The sequence below is a fragment of the Salvelinus fontinalis genome, chromosome 13 (genome assembly GCF_029448725.1).
Source record: "Salvelinus fontinalis isolate EN_2023a chromosome 13, ASM2944872v1, whole genome shotgun sequence".
Classification (NCBI taxonomy): domain Eukaryota; kingdom Metazoa; phylum Chordata; class Actinopteri; order Salmoniformes; family Salmonidae; genus Salvelinus; species Salvelinus fontinalis.
In genome coordinates this window covers 25,916,599-25,932,564 of record NC_074677.1, presented here as the reverse complement: position 1 = coordinate 25,932,564, position 15,966 = coordinate 25,916,599, and the positions used below count along the sequence as shown (strand labels likewise).

Below are 15,966 nucleotides of genomic sequence, written 5' to 3'. Positions count from 1 at the left end.
TAGGTTTTAGTAATCACAGTGGGAACAACATCCCCTATACACTTCCTAATGAACTCAGTCACAGTGTCCGTGTATACATCAATGTTATTCTCAGAGGCAACCCGGAACATATCCTAGTCCACGTGATCAAAACAATCTTGAAGCATCGATTCTGATTGGTCAGACAAGCATTGAATAGACCTTAGCACGGGTACTTCCTGTTTAAGTTTCTGCCTATAGGAATGGAGAAGCAGAATAGAGTCGTGATCTGATTTGCCTAAGGGAGGGCAGGGGAGGGTCTTGTATCCATCCTGGAAGGGAGAGTAACAATGGTTGAGAATTTTGTAAGCGCGAGTACTACAGGCAATGGGTTCATTTTCCTCAAATTCGCTTTGTTAAAATCCCAGCTACAATAAATGCGGCCTCAGGATATGTGGTTTCCAGTCTGCACAAAGTCCAGTGTAGTTCCTTGAGGGTCATTGTGGTATCGGCTTGAGGGGGAATATACACAGCTGTAATTATTTTGTGAGGTCGATATTTGACAGTGAGATATTCTAGGTTGGGTAAACAAAAGGACTTGAGTTCCTGTACGTTATCACAATCACACTATGAGTAGTTAATCATGCAACATACACCACTGCCTTTCTTCTTCCCGGAGAGTTCTTTATTCCTGTCTGCCCGATGTACTGAGAACCTAGCTGGCTGTATGGACAGGGAGAGTATATCCGGAGAGAGCCATGATTCCGTGAAACAGAGTATGTTACAGTCCCTGATGTCTCTCTGGAAGGAGATCCTCGCCCTGAGCTTGTCTACTTTATTGTCCAGGGACTGAACATTAGCGAGTAAAATACTTGGAAGCGGTGGATGGTGCGCATGCCTCCTGAGTCGGACTAGAAGTTCACTCCTGTAACGGCTCTCGTCGAAAGGAGTGGACCAAAGCGCAGCGTGGAAAGTGTTCATGATATTTATTTTCAAAAAACACTCAAACAAAATAACCAAAGTGAAAAACGAAAGCGCACAGTTGTGTAAGGCAAAATAAACTATACAGAAAACAAGATCCCACAAAACCCAAACGGAAAAGGACAACTTATATATGATCCCCAATCAGAGACAACGATAGACAGCTGCCTCTGATTGGGAACCACACCCGGCCAAACACAAAGAAATAGAAAACATAGAATATCCCACCCGAGTCACACCCTGACCTAACCAAACATAGAGAATAATAAGGATCTCTAAGGTCAGGGCGTGACAACTCCGAATATCTCTTCTCCGCCTGTGGCGTCTTGGATCAGCCTCTGGAATAAGTTAAATTGCCCTGTGGGGTACAAACAAAGGTTCCAATTCGGGAAAGTCGTATTTCTGGTCGTAATGCTGGTGAGTTACTGCCACTCTGATATCCAAAAGTTATTTCCGGATGTATGTAATAACATAAAAACAATTCTGGGCTAATAATGTAAGAAATAACAAAAAAATACGAAATACTCTGAAGTTACTTAGGGGCTAAAAACAGAGCTGCCATGTCTGTCGGCATCATCTCTCTCTCCCTCCCTCTCTCTCTCCCTCTCTGTCTCTCTTAGTGGGGTGTTAAGAAGAGTAGCAGAAGTCAAATAGGATATAGGGATACTATGTCCTTTGTGTCAGTTTGAATTGGGTTAAGGAAGTTCGTATTTATCTGCCATATATATGGCACTGAGGTAGTATGGAGAGTGATGCATTTTAACCTATGCATCTGCAGCATCCAATGCAATACAAGTACATCAGGTCATTTTCAAAGAAGACATTTCCCACTATTTAAACTTCAGTCTTGAAGACTAATATGAGGGTAAATCAAGATAGTTATTCTAATGTCTAGATGACCCCCCCCCTACATTCCTTAGCCTCTTCACTCTTCCTCACCCCTCTGGGGGTCCTAGCTCACCCCCTTGCCCCCTCCCTTTCCCTCCAGGCCATGCAGGGGTGTTGTTTCTCAGAGAGGGCCGGATGACCGAAGGGGGCCAATCTCGTCAGTGTCTCCCATCTGAGCCTGTGTTCTGTTCAGCCCAGACTGAGACTCCCAGCCAGGCCATTCTTCTCCTCATTGTTCCCATCCTAAACAATAAACAAGGCTTTTTTTGAATGTTTTGCTGACCCAAAAAACATCAAAGACCACTGTGATAAAAATCCTTGGGAAACCAGAACAGGTTCTAAAAGATTATCAGAATGAAACCTTTTGATTTAAAAGACTATATTGAAAGTGATTAACTGTCTGTGACAAGCAGTGGATTTCAGTTCAACTTAGATAATTGAATTGTCATTCAAACAGATCATTTGTCATGATAATGTTTTCTGCATCGCCTTTGACCGAGGCATATAAGTATGATCAGCTCTGTTTGAAGTGCATGTGGTGGTGCATGTGTCTGTGTGAGATCCACAAACAGTGAATGTGAGAGCGAACCCTCTCCTACACTCAGAGAGGCTAGCTGTCTCCCACAGGGCCCAGTCAATCAGAGCCTCCTTAAGGTTGATCGATTGTCTCTTCTGAGAAGCTGACATTTGAGGTGTGCTGACAGCAGTCCCACCCAGCACATGCCTCGCCTCCAGATGTTGACATACACCAATGGAGAACATCCTTCAGGTCCCAGTGTGTGTGTGTCTACTAATCTTGGTCACATTACCACAGTGCTGTGTTTACCCCTTCTCCCCCTCTACCCTGGGGTGGTTTGAGCTCTTCGTCACCATGGCGACAGCACGCCCACCTCAAGCTCTCACATCAGTGTGTGTGTTGTTTACCACATTTACCGGTAACTCTCTCAACGGTTGACCTTGTTAGTCGTCAGAGTATGGCCAGTGGCAAGAGCCGTCAACACACACCCACGCACGCAGGCACGCACGCACCACCTGAATGGGCGCATACATAGAGGGATATCAGCCATGGCAAGGCCAGGCTCCATATAAGGGGAAAATGCTCAGGTGGGATGTACAGGTATATCAACACATACAGTACACACCCCTTGACCTTTTCCACATTTTGTTACGTTACTAAAAGTGATTAAATCTTTTCCCCCCCATCAATCTACACACAATACCCCATAATGACAAAGCAAAAAACGTTTTTTAGAAATTGTTGCAAATCTATAAAGAAATGAAAAACAGAAATATCACATTTACATACAAATACCTTCTGTTAAACTTTTCTGTATTTATATATCTGTACATGTTATGTATGTTGTGACTGCTGTTGTGCAAAGCTGTCATCAAGGCAAAGGGTGGCTACTTTGAAGAATCTCAAATACATTATTCCATATGTGTTATTTCATAGATTTTATGTAGAAAATAGTAAGAATAAAGAAAAATCCTGGAATGAGTACTGTGTCCAAACTTTTGACTGGTACTGTATGTATCAATGTATGTACACTACCGTTCAAAAGTTTGGGGTTGGTTAGAAATGTCCTTGTTTTTGAAAGAAAAACAAATGTTTTGTCGATTAAAAGAACATCAAATTGATCAGAAATACAGTGGAGACATTGTTAATGTTGTAAATTAATATTGCAGCTGGAAACGGCAGATTTTTTATGGAATATCTATTTGGCGTACAGAGGCCCATTATCAGCAACTATCACGCCTGTGTTCCAATGGCACGTTGTGTTAGCTAATCCAAGTTTATCATTTTAAAAGGCTAATTGATCATTAGAAAACCCTTTTGCAATTATGTTAGCACAGCTGAAAACTGTTGTTCTGATTAAAGAAGCAATAAAACTGTCCTTCGTTAGACTAGTTGAGTATCTGGAGCATCAGCATTTGTGGGTTCGATTACAGGATCAAAATGGCCAGAAACAAATAACTTTCTTCTGAAACTTGTCAGTCTATTCTTGTTCTGAGAAATTAAGACTATCCATGCGAGAAATTTCTAAGAAACTGAAGATCTCGTACAACGCTGTGTACTACTCCCTTCACAGAACAGCGCAATCTGGCTCTAACCAGAATAGAAAGAGGAGTGGGAGGCCCCAGTGCACAACTGAGTAAGAGGACAAGTACATTAGAGTGTCTAGTTTGAGAAACAGGCGCCTCAAGTCCTCAACTGGCAGCTTCATTAAATAGTACCCGCAAAACACCAGTCTCAACGTCAACAGTGAAGAGGCGACTCCGGGATGCTGGCCTTCTAGGCAGAGTCGCAAAGAAAAAGCCATATCTCAGACTGGCCAATAAAAAGAAAAAGAATGTGCAAAAGAACATAGACACTGGACAGAGGAACTCTGTCTAGAAGGCCAGCATCCCGGAGTCGCCTCTTCACTGTTGACGTTGAGACTGGTGTTTTGCGGAAATATCACATTTACATAAGTATTCAGACCCTTGACTCAGTACTTTGTTGAAGCACCTTTGGCAGTATTTACAGCCTCGAGTCTTCTTGGGTATGACACTACAAGCTTGACACACCTATATTTGGGGAGTTTCTCCCATTCTTCTCTGCAGATCCTCTCAAGCGCTGTCAGGTTGGATGGGGAGCGTCGCTGCACAGCTATTTTCAGGTCTCTCCAGAGATGTTCGATCGCGTTCAAGTCCAGGCTCTGGCTGGGCCACTCAAGGGCATTCAGAGACTTGTCCCGAAGCCACTCCTGCATTGTCTTGGCTGTATGCTTAGGATCGTTATCCTGTTGGAAGGTGAACCTTCACCAAGGTCTGAGGTTTTGAGCACTCTGGAGCAGGTTTTCATTAAGGACCTCTCTGTACTTTGCTCCGTTCATCTTTCCCTCGATCCTGACTAGTCTCCCAGTCTCTGCTGCTGAAAAACATCCCCACAGCATGATGCTGCTACCACCATGCTTCACCGTAGGGAAAGTGCCAGGTTTCCTTGAGACATGACGCTTGGCATTCAGGCCAAAGAGTGCAATCTTGGTTTCATCAGACCAGAGAATCTTGTTTCTCATGATCTGAGAGTCCTTTAGGCGCCATCTGGCAAACTCCAAGTGGAGGAGTGGCTTCAGTCTGGCTACTTCCCATAAAGGCCTGATTGGTGGAGTGCTACAGAGATGGTTGTCCTTCTGGAAGGTTCTCCCATCTCCACAGAGGAACTCTGGAGCACTGTCAGAGTGATCATCGGCCCTTGTCCCACGATTGCTCAGCTTGGCCAAGCTAGGAAGAGTCTTGGTGGTTCCAAACTTCTTCCATTTAAGAATGATGGTGGCTATTGTGGTCTTGGGGACCTTCAATGCTGCAGAAATTTGTTGGTACCCTTCCCCAGATCTGTGCATCGACACAATCCTCTCAGAGCTCTACGGACAATTCCTTTGACCTCATTACCTCATTACTCTGACATGTACTGTCAACTGTGGGACCTTATATAGACAGATGTGTGCATTTCCAAATCATGTCCAATCAATTGAATTTACCACAAGTGGACTCCAATCAAGTTTTAGAAACTTCTCAAGGATGATCAATGGAAATAAGATGCACCTGAGCTCAATTTCGAGTCTCATAGCAAAATACGGTATTATTATTTTTTATGTTTAATACAATCGCAAAAATTTCTAAAAACCTGTTTTCGCTTTGTCATTATGGGGTATTGTGTGTACATTGATGAGGATTTCTTTTTTTTTTAAATCCATTTTAGAATAAGGATTGTAATGTAACAAAATGTGAAAAAGGGAACGGGTCTGAATACTTTCCCGAATGCACTGTATGTATATTTTTTTACTGCTCTAGGTATATCATTATTGTTTGGATAAGTTTATTTACTATTAGGTATAGATTTTTATCTTACATTTTTTCAGTCTTTATGCGATGCGCACTGCAGAGAACACAGGAAGAAGAATTATCACTGAATTATCAGTGAATTATTGTAATGTTTGTTTATGTGTCAATTAATACCATAAGGGATGGGTTGCCAATTGGCGATTTAATATGAAAATAAAATGTCATTCATTCACAGAGTGTAAGTAATTTCAGTTTTTTATTTTCAATACATTTGCAAAATTGTCTAAAAACCTATTTTCGCTTTTAGACAGTTGCATTTTTTTTCAACATCAAAAACTGCATTAAATCTGCCATCCTCTTTTAATTTTATATGTGACAGGATCACAGGATGATGTTCAAAATCAAACACATATTAGCAAAGTTAGCCCTTTATCGTGAGACCCTAGCTTTATTATGCTGGTATTGTGATCTAATACAGTAGCTACTAAAACAAATTCAATCCTAGCATATTAAATTAAATCCATCCCAGTAATTATTATTGACCACAGTAAATGGTTGCAATAATGCTCTATATCCCCAATAGGATTAGCGCTTCATAGGATGCGTCCCAAATGGGCACTATTCTCTATTTCCTACTTTTGACCAGGGCGCAAAGGGCTATGGTCAAAAGTAATGCACTATAGGGAATAGGGTGCCATTTGGGACACACAATGTATTTAGTGGTTTTCATTTTAAACGGGAAATAATCCCCCTCTTCATTACAGTGGTGCCTGTTTTTCCATCTCAGTTTAATTAGTCTTGTTTGACCACAGGCCTTATAACAATATGGCTGTGGTATAATAAAAAAGGGAGGGGCTGTCTGAGAGAGAGCTGACCCCTCCCCTCCACTCTGGCCAGGGGGAGGGGCTGTCTGAGAGAGAGGCCATTCCGGCTCCACAGACAGATGAGATAATATATGACAGTTTCTGACACCTACCTCAGCTGAACCGTGCAGCGGAGAGAACACGCGCACACACGCGCACACACACACACACACACACACACTCACACTCACACTCACACTCACACTCACACACACACACACACACACACACACACACACACACACACACACACACACACACACACACACACACTCAATATTCCTACAGGGTTAGTCAAATACGGCCTCTTTAAAGTGACGGTTAATTATATCCCAATTACATTACCTCTTCAACTCTGAAAACATGAATTACAGCTTTTAGAGTCCTGTTAGTAGGCAAATATCACCTCAAGACCCACCTTACTAAATGGAGCAAAAGAGGTATCCTATAGAACAATACACTGGAATCTGTTGAAACTGAAAGATATAAACCCCACTAACCTTTAAAGTTCCAGTCTGGGATCTGGGAATCAGAATCTGTTGAAAGATTTATAAACCCCCTCTAACCTTTATCAAGCCAGAATGACGGTTAGGTAGAAAGAGGAGGGTGATCTCAACTGCCCAACCTCCTGTTCTGTGTAACACTATCAACACGTTGCCTCAGCCTGGTTAGCCAGCAGCCTTAAGGAGAGGTGTTTGACTGTGACAGGACTGTGTGTCTCCAGACATTAGCAGGTAATTAGTGGGCCGCTGTTGGACCAAGCCCGGTCGGCCATGATGGTGGAACACCGTTGGTTGTCTGCTCTGACCTTTACTGGCCTGATATTAAGCTTCATTTGTGGCACAGCTCTAGCAGTAACCTTTTCCTTTCACCAGGCAGACCACCATGTGATCAGAGGAGGCCTGTGGCCATATCCGTTCCTAGTACTGGAATGTAATTTTAGATCTTGAAAATGATGCCGAAGACATGAAATGAATCAAATGAATGAATGATTTAGACATGAATGGCTGTTGTCCTAACACAAAAACAATAGATGTGTCTGCAGAATTATACAACACTCAATGTTAACCCTTTACACTCATACCCGTATACGGGTTGAAAATGGCAGATTTGGGCGCTGATAAGCGCGTAAATTGGAACGCAGTGGCTGTACAGTAACATGCTATGAATGTCATCAGAGTTCAGGTTCTGCGCTTCACAGCTCTCTATCTGTATGGGTTTGACTGACAGCTGTTCTGAACTTGAGCACCTCACGTGACAAGAAGTTGCCCCCCATCCCTCCCGATATTGGGCAACTTTTGCAAATGTTTTGTTGTCTGAGTGAGGGAAATATGTAAATTAAGAGGACTCGATGTATTTTAAAAGATGAGACGTATTTTAAAATACTGATTTGATGTCAAACAAGAAAGCCAAACACCCGTGAGTCCAAATGTGCACTTCACATTTCCATATCATAAAACTCATGTCATATACAGATGTAGGATATTAATTTGAAACCGTTTGCTAGACCAGGAAAATAACCTTGCACCAAAAGGAAATGTGAATTATTATAATTCATGGACATTTTGTTTAAGGGTTAATCAATTTTTCGTTAGGGCAAATAAAGTCTGACATTTTAAAGTGATCGAAAGGACACCATCGTGCTCTCCCAGAGGCTTAAAACCCGTAAATTCTGACAAACAAAAGGTGTAATGGGTCCGCACTCAAAAAGACGTTGCATAAAGCTTACTTCATTTTTAGATTTTGATATATTTTTCACTGCATCAGGGATAGCGTACACAGACGTTTCGGCTTTGCAGCCTTCAGTGTATAGATACAATTTCATTTTAATTCAAAACAGCATTTATAAGGAACAACCGATGAGCAGCAGGTGCTTCTAATCAAGGTTGTCACTCATCTTCCAATCAGGGATGTGGCTTTTCTGGTCTACAAGTTAGTCAAAAGAAGAAATACAGAATTATAGGCTCTGGGAGCGGGCACGAAGGGCAATTCATGAATCATTTGACTTAGGTGTCTGCTCACTTGGATACATTATACCAATTCATGAGACGGCTTACCACAAAGGACATCAGGCTCAGCCATTCATAAATATGTGGGACTGACTCACAAACGATATGCAAAATCTAATATGGACAGTGTTCTTGTAAAACAGTCAAAATTTGGCCTATAGGAAGGAGGTGAAATCTAGTTCTTTGTTTAACCCGTGTGGAGATACAGAACTTAATTTATACAGTATATCCACATGGCTTCTCTTTGGAGTCATTTGTTGTCGTAATCACCTTCTCTGCGTGGTGGATTAACTTTTTAGATCCCGACGCAATGCAATTCATTAATAGAATGATTTTGTTCTATAAAGTGTCTAGCAACTAGCGAGGTGATATCTTGACGTCTGATAGTGGATTTATGTTCTCCAAGGTGTTTCAAGACGCGACAGGAAAATGCAGGAAAATTCTCAGCAACAAAAGAGTGATCAAACTAAGATCCTACATCTGTACAGTGTCAACATTTATAATCACTATGTTTGATGTACAGTTACAAGATGACCTGGCATCATAGCCTGGGTTGCTCTGAACAGAATAAGCTTATGTTTGTCTATAAATTATGTTCGCTGCTGCACACGCACCTGAATGCACTCATGACTCCTTTCTATGCGGACTAAAATTAAGATCTGTTTCTCTGAATTGCCTTGTGAAAGCCTAAGATCGTATTTTTGTCACTTCCTGGTCTGTTTCACCTGTCCTTGTGCTTGTCTATACCCCCCCCCCCCCCCCCAGGTGTCGCTCATCTTCCCCATTATCCCCTGGGTGCTTATACCTGTGTTCTCTGTTTGTCTGTTGCCAGTTCGGCTTGTTTGTCAAGTCAACCAGTGTTTTTTGTATCAGCTCCTGCTTTTCCCAAGTCTCTCTTTTCTCATCCTCCTGGTTTTGACCCTTGCCTGTCCTGCCCCTGAGTCCGCCCCCCTGACCACTCTGCCTGACCCTGAGCCTGCCTGCCGTCCTGTACCTTTGCCCCGTCTCTGGATTACCGACCTCTGCCTGTTCTGACCCTGAGCCTGCCTGCCGTCCTGTACCTTTGCCCCTGTTGCTGTAATAAACATTGTTACTTCGACACGGTCTGCATCTGGGTCTTACCTTATCCTGATAATTTTATAAATTAGCTAGTCATGTTGGCAATATAAGCTTTCAAATCATGCCCACCTGACCCAGATTGCAATTTCTAACGGACCGTTTTTGGATTGCGTAAACAAATCAAATCACATTTTATTTGTCATATACACATGGTTAGCAGATGTTAATGCGAGTGTAGCAAAATGCTTGTGCTTCTAGTTCCGTCCATGCAGTAATATCTAACAAGTAATCTAACCTAACAATTTCACAACAACTACCTTATACACACAAGTGTAAAGGAATGAATAAGAATATGTACATAAAAATATATGAATGAGTGATTGCCGAACGGCATAGGCAAGATATAGTAGATGGTATAGAGTACAGTATATACATATGAGATGAGTAATGTAGGGTATGTAAACATTATATAAAGTGGCATTGTTTAAAGTGGCTAGTGATACATTTTTCCCATTATTAAAGTGGCTAGAGTTGAGTCAGTATGTTGGCAGCAGCCACTCAATGTTAGTGATGGCTGTTAAACAGTCTAATGGCCTTGAGATAGAAGCTGTTTTTCAGTCTCTCGGTCCCCGCTTTGATGCACCTGTACTGACCTCGCCTTCTGGATGATAGCGGGGTGAACAGGCAGTGGCTTGGGTGGTTGTTGTCCTTGATGATCTTTTTGGCCTTCCTGTGACATCGCGTGGTGTAGGTGTCCTGGAGGGCAGGTAGTTTGCCCCCGGTGATGCGTTGTGCAGACCTCACTACCTGGAGAAGAGCCTTGCGGTTGTGGGTGGAGCAGTTGCCGTACCAGGCGGTGATACAGACTGAGAGGATGCTCTCCATTGTGCATCTGTAAAAGTTTGTGAGTGTTTTTGGTGACAAGCCAAATTTCTTCAGCCTCCTGATGTTGAAGAGGCACTGCTGCGCCTTCTTCACCCCGCTGTCTGTGTGGGTTGACCCTTTTAGTTTGTCCGTGATGTGTACACCAAGGAATTTAAAACTTCCCACCTTCTCCGCTACTGTCCCGTCGATGTGGATAGGGGGCTGCTCCCTCTGCTGTCTCCTGAAGTCCACGATCATCTCCTTTGTTTTGTTGACATTGAGTGTGAGATTATTTTCCTGACACCACACTCCGAGTGCCCTCACATCCTCCCTGTAGGCCATCTCGTCGTTGTTGGTAATCGAGCCTACCACTGTAGTGTCGTCTGTAAACTTGATGATTGAGTTGGAGGCGTGCATGGCAACGCAGTCATGGGTGAACAGGGAGTACAGGAGAGGGCTGAGAACGCACCCTTGTGGGGCCCCAGTGTTGAGGATCAGCGGGGTGGAGATGTTGCTACCTACACTCACCACCTGGGGGCGGCCCGTCAGGAAGTCCAGGACCCAGTTGCACAGGGCGGGGTCGAGACCCAGGGTCTCGAGCTTAATGACGCGTTTGGAGGGTACTATGGTGTTAAATGCTGAGTTGTAGTCGATGAACAGCATTCTTACATAGGTATTCCTCTTGTCCAGATGGGTTAGGGCAGTGTGCAGTGTGATTGCGATTGTGTCGTCTGTGGACCTATTGCGGCGGTAAGCAAATTGGAGTGGGTCTAGGGTGTCAGGTAGGGTGGAGGTGATAAGGTCCTTGACTAGTCTCTCAAAGCACTTCATGATGACGGAAGTGAGTGCTACGGGGCGGTAGTCATTTAGCCCAGTTACCTTAGCTTTCTTGGGAACAGAAACAATGGTGGCCCTCTTGAAGCATGTGGGAACAGCAGACTGGGATAAGGATTGATTGAATATGTCCGTAAACACACCAGCCAGCTGGTCTGCGCATGCTCTGAGGACGCGGCTGGGGATGCCGTCTGGGCCTGCAGCCTTGCGAGGGTTAACACGTGTAAATGTTTTACTCACCTCGGCTGCAGTGAAGGAGAGCCCGCAGGTTTTGGTAGCGGGCCGTGTCAGTGGCACTGTATTGTTCTCAAAGCGAGCAAAAAAGTTATTTAGCCTGTCTGGGAGCAAGACATCCTGGTCCGCGACGGGGCTGGTTTTCTTTTTGTAATTCGTGATTGACTGTAGACCCTGCCACATACCTCTTGTGTCTGAGCTGTTGAATTGCGACTCTACTTTGTCTCTATACTGGGACTTAGCTTGTTTGATTGCCTTGCGGAGGGAATAGCTACAATCTTTGTATTCGGTCATGTTTCCGGTCATCTTGCCCTGATTAAAAGCAGTGGTTTGCGCTTTCAGTTTTGCGAGAATGCAGCCATCAATCCACGGTTTCTGGTTGGGGAATGTTTTAATAGATGCTATGGGTACAACATCACCGATGCACTTGCTAATAAACTTGCTCACCGAATCAGCGTATTCATCAATGTTGTTGTACGATGCTATGCGGAACATATCCCAGTCCACGTGATCGAAGCAATCTTGAAGCGTGGAATCTGATTGGTCGGACCAGCGTTGAACAGACCTGAGCACGGGTGCTTTCTGTTTAAGTTTCTGTCTATAGGCTGGGAGCAACAAAATGGAGTCGTGGTCAGCTTTTCCGAAAGGGGGGCGGGGGAGGACTTTATATGCGCCGCGGAAGTTAGAATAACAATGATCCAGGGTTTTGCCAGCCCGGGTCGCGCAAACGATATGCTGATAAAATTTAGGGAGCCTAGTTTTCAGATAAGCCTTGTTAAAATTCCCAGCTACAATAAATGCAGCCTCAGGAAATGTGGTTTCCAGTTTACATAGAGTCAAATAAAGTTATTTCAAGGCCGTCGATGTGTCTGCTTGGGGGGGAATATACACGACTGTGATTATGATCGAAGAGAATTCTCTTGGTAGATAATGCGGTCGGCATTTGATTGTAAGGAATTCTATGTCAGGTGAACAAAAGGACTTGTGTTCCTGTATGTTGTTATGATGAATCATAAGGCATACACCCCCGCCCTTCTTCTTACCATAGAGATGCTTGTTTCTGTCGGCGCGATGCTTGACGAAACCAGGTGGCTGTACCGACTCTGATAGCGTGTCTCGAGTGAGCCATGTTTCCGTGAAACAAAGAACATTACAGTCTCCCTTGCTGGGATTTCGTCTACCTTGTTGTCAAGAGACTGGATATTGGCGAGTAGTATGCTCGGGAGCGGTGCGCGATGTGCCCGTCTACCGTGCCTGACCAGAAGACCACTCTGTCTGCCACTTCTGCAGCGCCGTTGTCTTGGATCGCCGGCTGGGATCTGATCCATTGTCCTGGGTGGTGGACCAAACAGAGGATCTGCTTCAGGAAAGTCGTATTCCTGGTCGTAATGTTGGTGAGTTGACGTTGCTCTTATATCCAATAGTTCCTCCCGACTGTATGTAGTAAAACCTAAGATTTCCTGGGGTAACAATGTAAGAAATAACACATAAAAAAACAAAATACTGCATAGTTTCCTAGGAACGCAAAGCGAGGCGGCCATCTCTGTCGGCCCCATCTATTACACAACAGTAATTGTGTAATGGCGGGGATGCAAATTTGTGTTCCAAACAAAGAAACTAAGTGTGCTTGCTCTAGTTCCTCAACTACACAGCTAGGAAAGCTTAAAAAAAGCACCTTATAATTGGAAGACTCTTCTTTGAGTCATAAAAGTGCATTGAAATTACTTAATAAGTGCACACTTTAGAGAGGTGTGTAGTCACTTGGAGTCACCAGTTATGTCACGACTCCGACCGAAGGTGACTCCCCTTCCCGTTCGGGTGGCGCTCGGCGGTCGTCGTCGCCGGCCTACTAGCTGCCACTGACTCTTTTTCCTCCCCCTCCTTATGTGTTTATTTGTTACACCTGTGTGGAGGTGATTATAATTAGTTGGGCTTTATTAGTCAGCCAGCCCGTACGTTTCTTTGTGCGGGATTGATTCAGTTGTACCTTGGTATCGGGAGTAGACGAACGTATTGTTTATTTCGTTCGTAGAGTGTATTTGGACTGTTTTTTTGTCCCCCGTGTATGGGGCATTTGTTTGTACACCCAGTGTTTTCGTGGGGACATTGTTTACCGTGTGTGCATTAAAAGCACTATATTGAACTCTCTGTTGTTCCTGCGCCTAACTTCACACCCCCGACACCCAGAGCGTTACAAGTTAGTCCTCTCACTCAAACTCATGTCATTGTTTTGTCTTATGTTGCACCAACTACCCCACAGGAATATTGTTATCGTGTTACAGAGTATTTTCAGATTTCGTTATAAACAAATGCAGCAAAAAGTACAGTAAATGTAAAATGCACATACAATAAATCAATAGTGTAATGCTTGGATTCAGTATTGTGTCAGGTGAACCTTTTCCTGAACTTTTGTCTAATAATTTCCCCATAATCTCCAAAATGTTCCCTGTCAAATCGCTACCATACTTATGCATATGCTTTTCATATGTATTCTGTAAGAAAAATTTCAATTTAGTCCTATCCATATAGGCCAATTCCCACAAGTGTAAAGGGTTAGTCATTCCATGAACAGAAACACATTCCCATCCAGCTATTAGCCAAAGCCTCGTATTGCATTCCAGAAACCAGATCATTATTATTCTCTCCAGCAGAACTACTGAGTGTAAAAAGAGATCATATAATACTGGTAGGTGCCAATACCCCACAGCTAGAAGCATTGAGATACAGTTTGTGTATGAAATAAAGTATCAGAAATCAGATAAGCAGTCACAAGTCTCCATCAAGATTGGGACCATGTCCATCTCCCAGTTAAAGAAGATCATAGGTGAAAATACAACAGCCAGTGTACAGTATAGTAGAGCCCATTCAGATGCAGTTTGTGTGCTAGAGGAAGAAACTAATCTACTCTAACGTTCACTAGTCTCTATCAAGATCAGACTATCTGCTGACCAGATATCTCATCTCCTGGTCAGCTGTTTTCATCACAGAGGATTTTCAGTGTGTTAGGAACACAGGCATTGAGTAAGAATGATGGAAAAAAGTACCACTGGAACACTGTGCAACCAGGCCAGAGAGAGGGCATGGAGGTAGCACAGGGTGGAGGGATGACTCAAAGTTCACAATCCAACGTGCCTGAAAACAGGAACAATTGATCTGAAAACTCATTCAATAATTTCTGACCATTTATCAGGGACCATTTATCAGACGTAAGTAAAGCTAGTACATGTTTTGCCGTAAAGTCACCTTTAAACTTGTCTTAACACATTTATTGCCCTAAGGCTCTGTGCTTGGTCGAGCAAGGTACAGTAATCTGTCAATTGACTGAAGTCAAACCCTTGGACTATTCCCTAGGGTGCTATTTCAGTTGTAGACTTGGTGCTACTGTAAGCTAGCTAGCACACCCCATACTGCGACGGAATGTAGCTAAGAGGGAGAACAGAATGGTGCAGAGACCAGGCAGACCCCCAACCTCCTTCCTTAGCTTTTGTTTATCGGCTCAAACCAATATCCCCTCAGAGTGTTAGCTACATTAGCTGGCCTGGCACGGCACACTGGCCCTCACACATGGATCACATCACAGAGACCCAGTACGAATGCCACTGGGCTTAATGGACTCCTTAAACTGGCAATTAGCGGAAGGCTAAGCCAGGTGAATGTGAGTGTAATGGACATTGGACACAGGGCCTAGAAAGGGAACACACATATTCATGCTCATGCACGCTATCACTTACATGTCTGCTCAGACACACACGTGCACACACATGCACACAAGCGTGCACACACACACACACACTTGCGTTTGCACGCCAGTTCCGTAGACACACATCAGGTGATCATGGAAAATAGGAGCTGATCGTTGACTGGTGGACTACAGGAGACAGAAGAGGGAGCCCGCCCCCATCCTCATCGACGGGGCTACAGTGGAGAGGGTCAAAAGCTTCCAGTTCCTAGGCGAACACATCACTGAGGACTTGAAATGGTGCCACCACACCGACACCGTGGTGAAGAAGGCAGGTGGCTGAAGAAATTTGTCATGGCCCCTAAGACTCTCACAAAATTCTACAAATACACCATTGAGCGCATTCTGTCGGCCTGCATCCCCGCCCGGTACTCTGCCTGGCACCTTAGACACTGTCACAAGCCGACTACCATCCGGCACTGCACCTTGAGACTAATGCCCCATGTTTATAGAGTCATTGCACGCTGGTCAACTCATATTTAGTTTATATACTGTTGTTTACTCACTGTGTATGTATATACTGTATTCTCAACATAGCTCATCCTAATATACCTACTATTATCTTTCCAAATTATATACTGTCTATACACACCACATATTTACATTCTGGATTCTCACACATGCTCACTCTACTTGGATTGTTATTTTTTGATTTCTTGTTTAGATCTGAAAATCTGTGTAGGTGACCAATAAACTTTGATTTGATTTGATC

At 43.7% G+C, this 15,966-nt stretch overlaps 1 protein-coding gene across 4 annotated transcripts in view; it reads right to left on the bottom strand.

Moving 5' to 3' along the window:
• The window catches only part of LOC129868310 (cytospin-B-like), a 188,060-nt gene that overhangs the window by 42,157 nt on the left and 129,937 nt on the right, over positions 1 to 15,966 (bottom strand). The gene's annotated exons all lie outside the window — the stretch shown is intronic.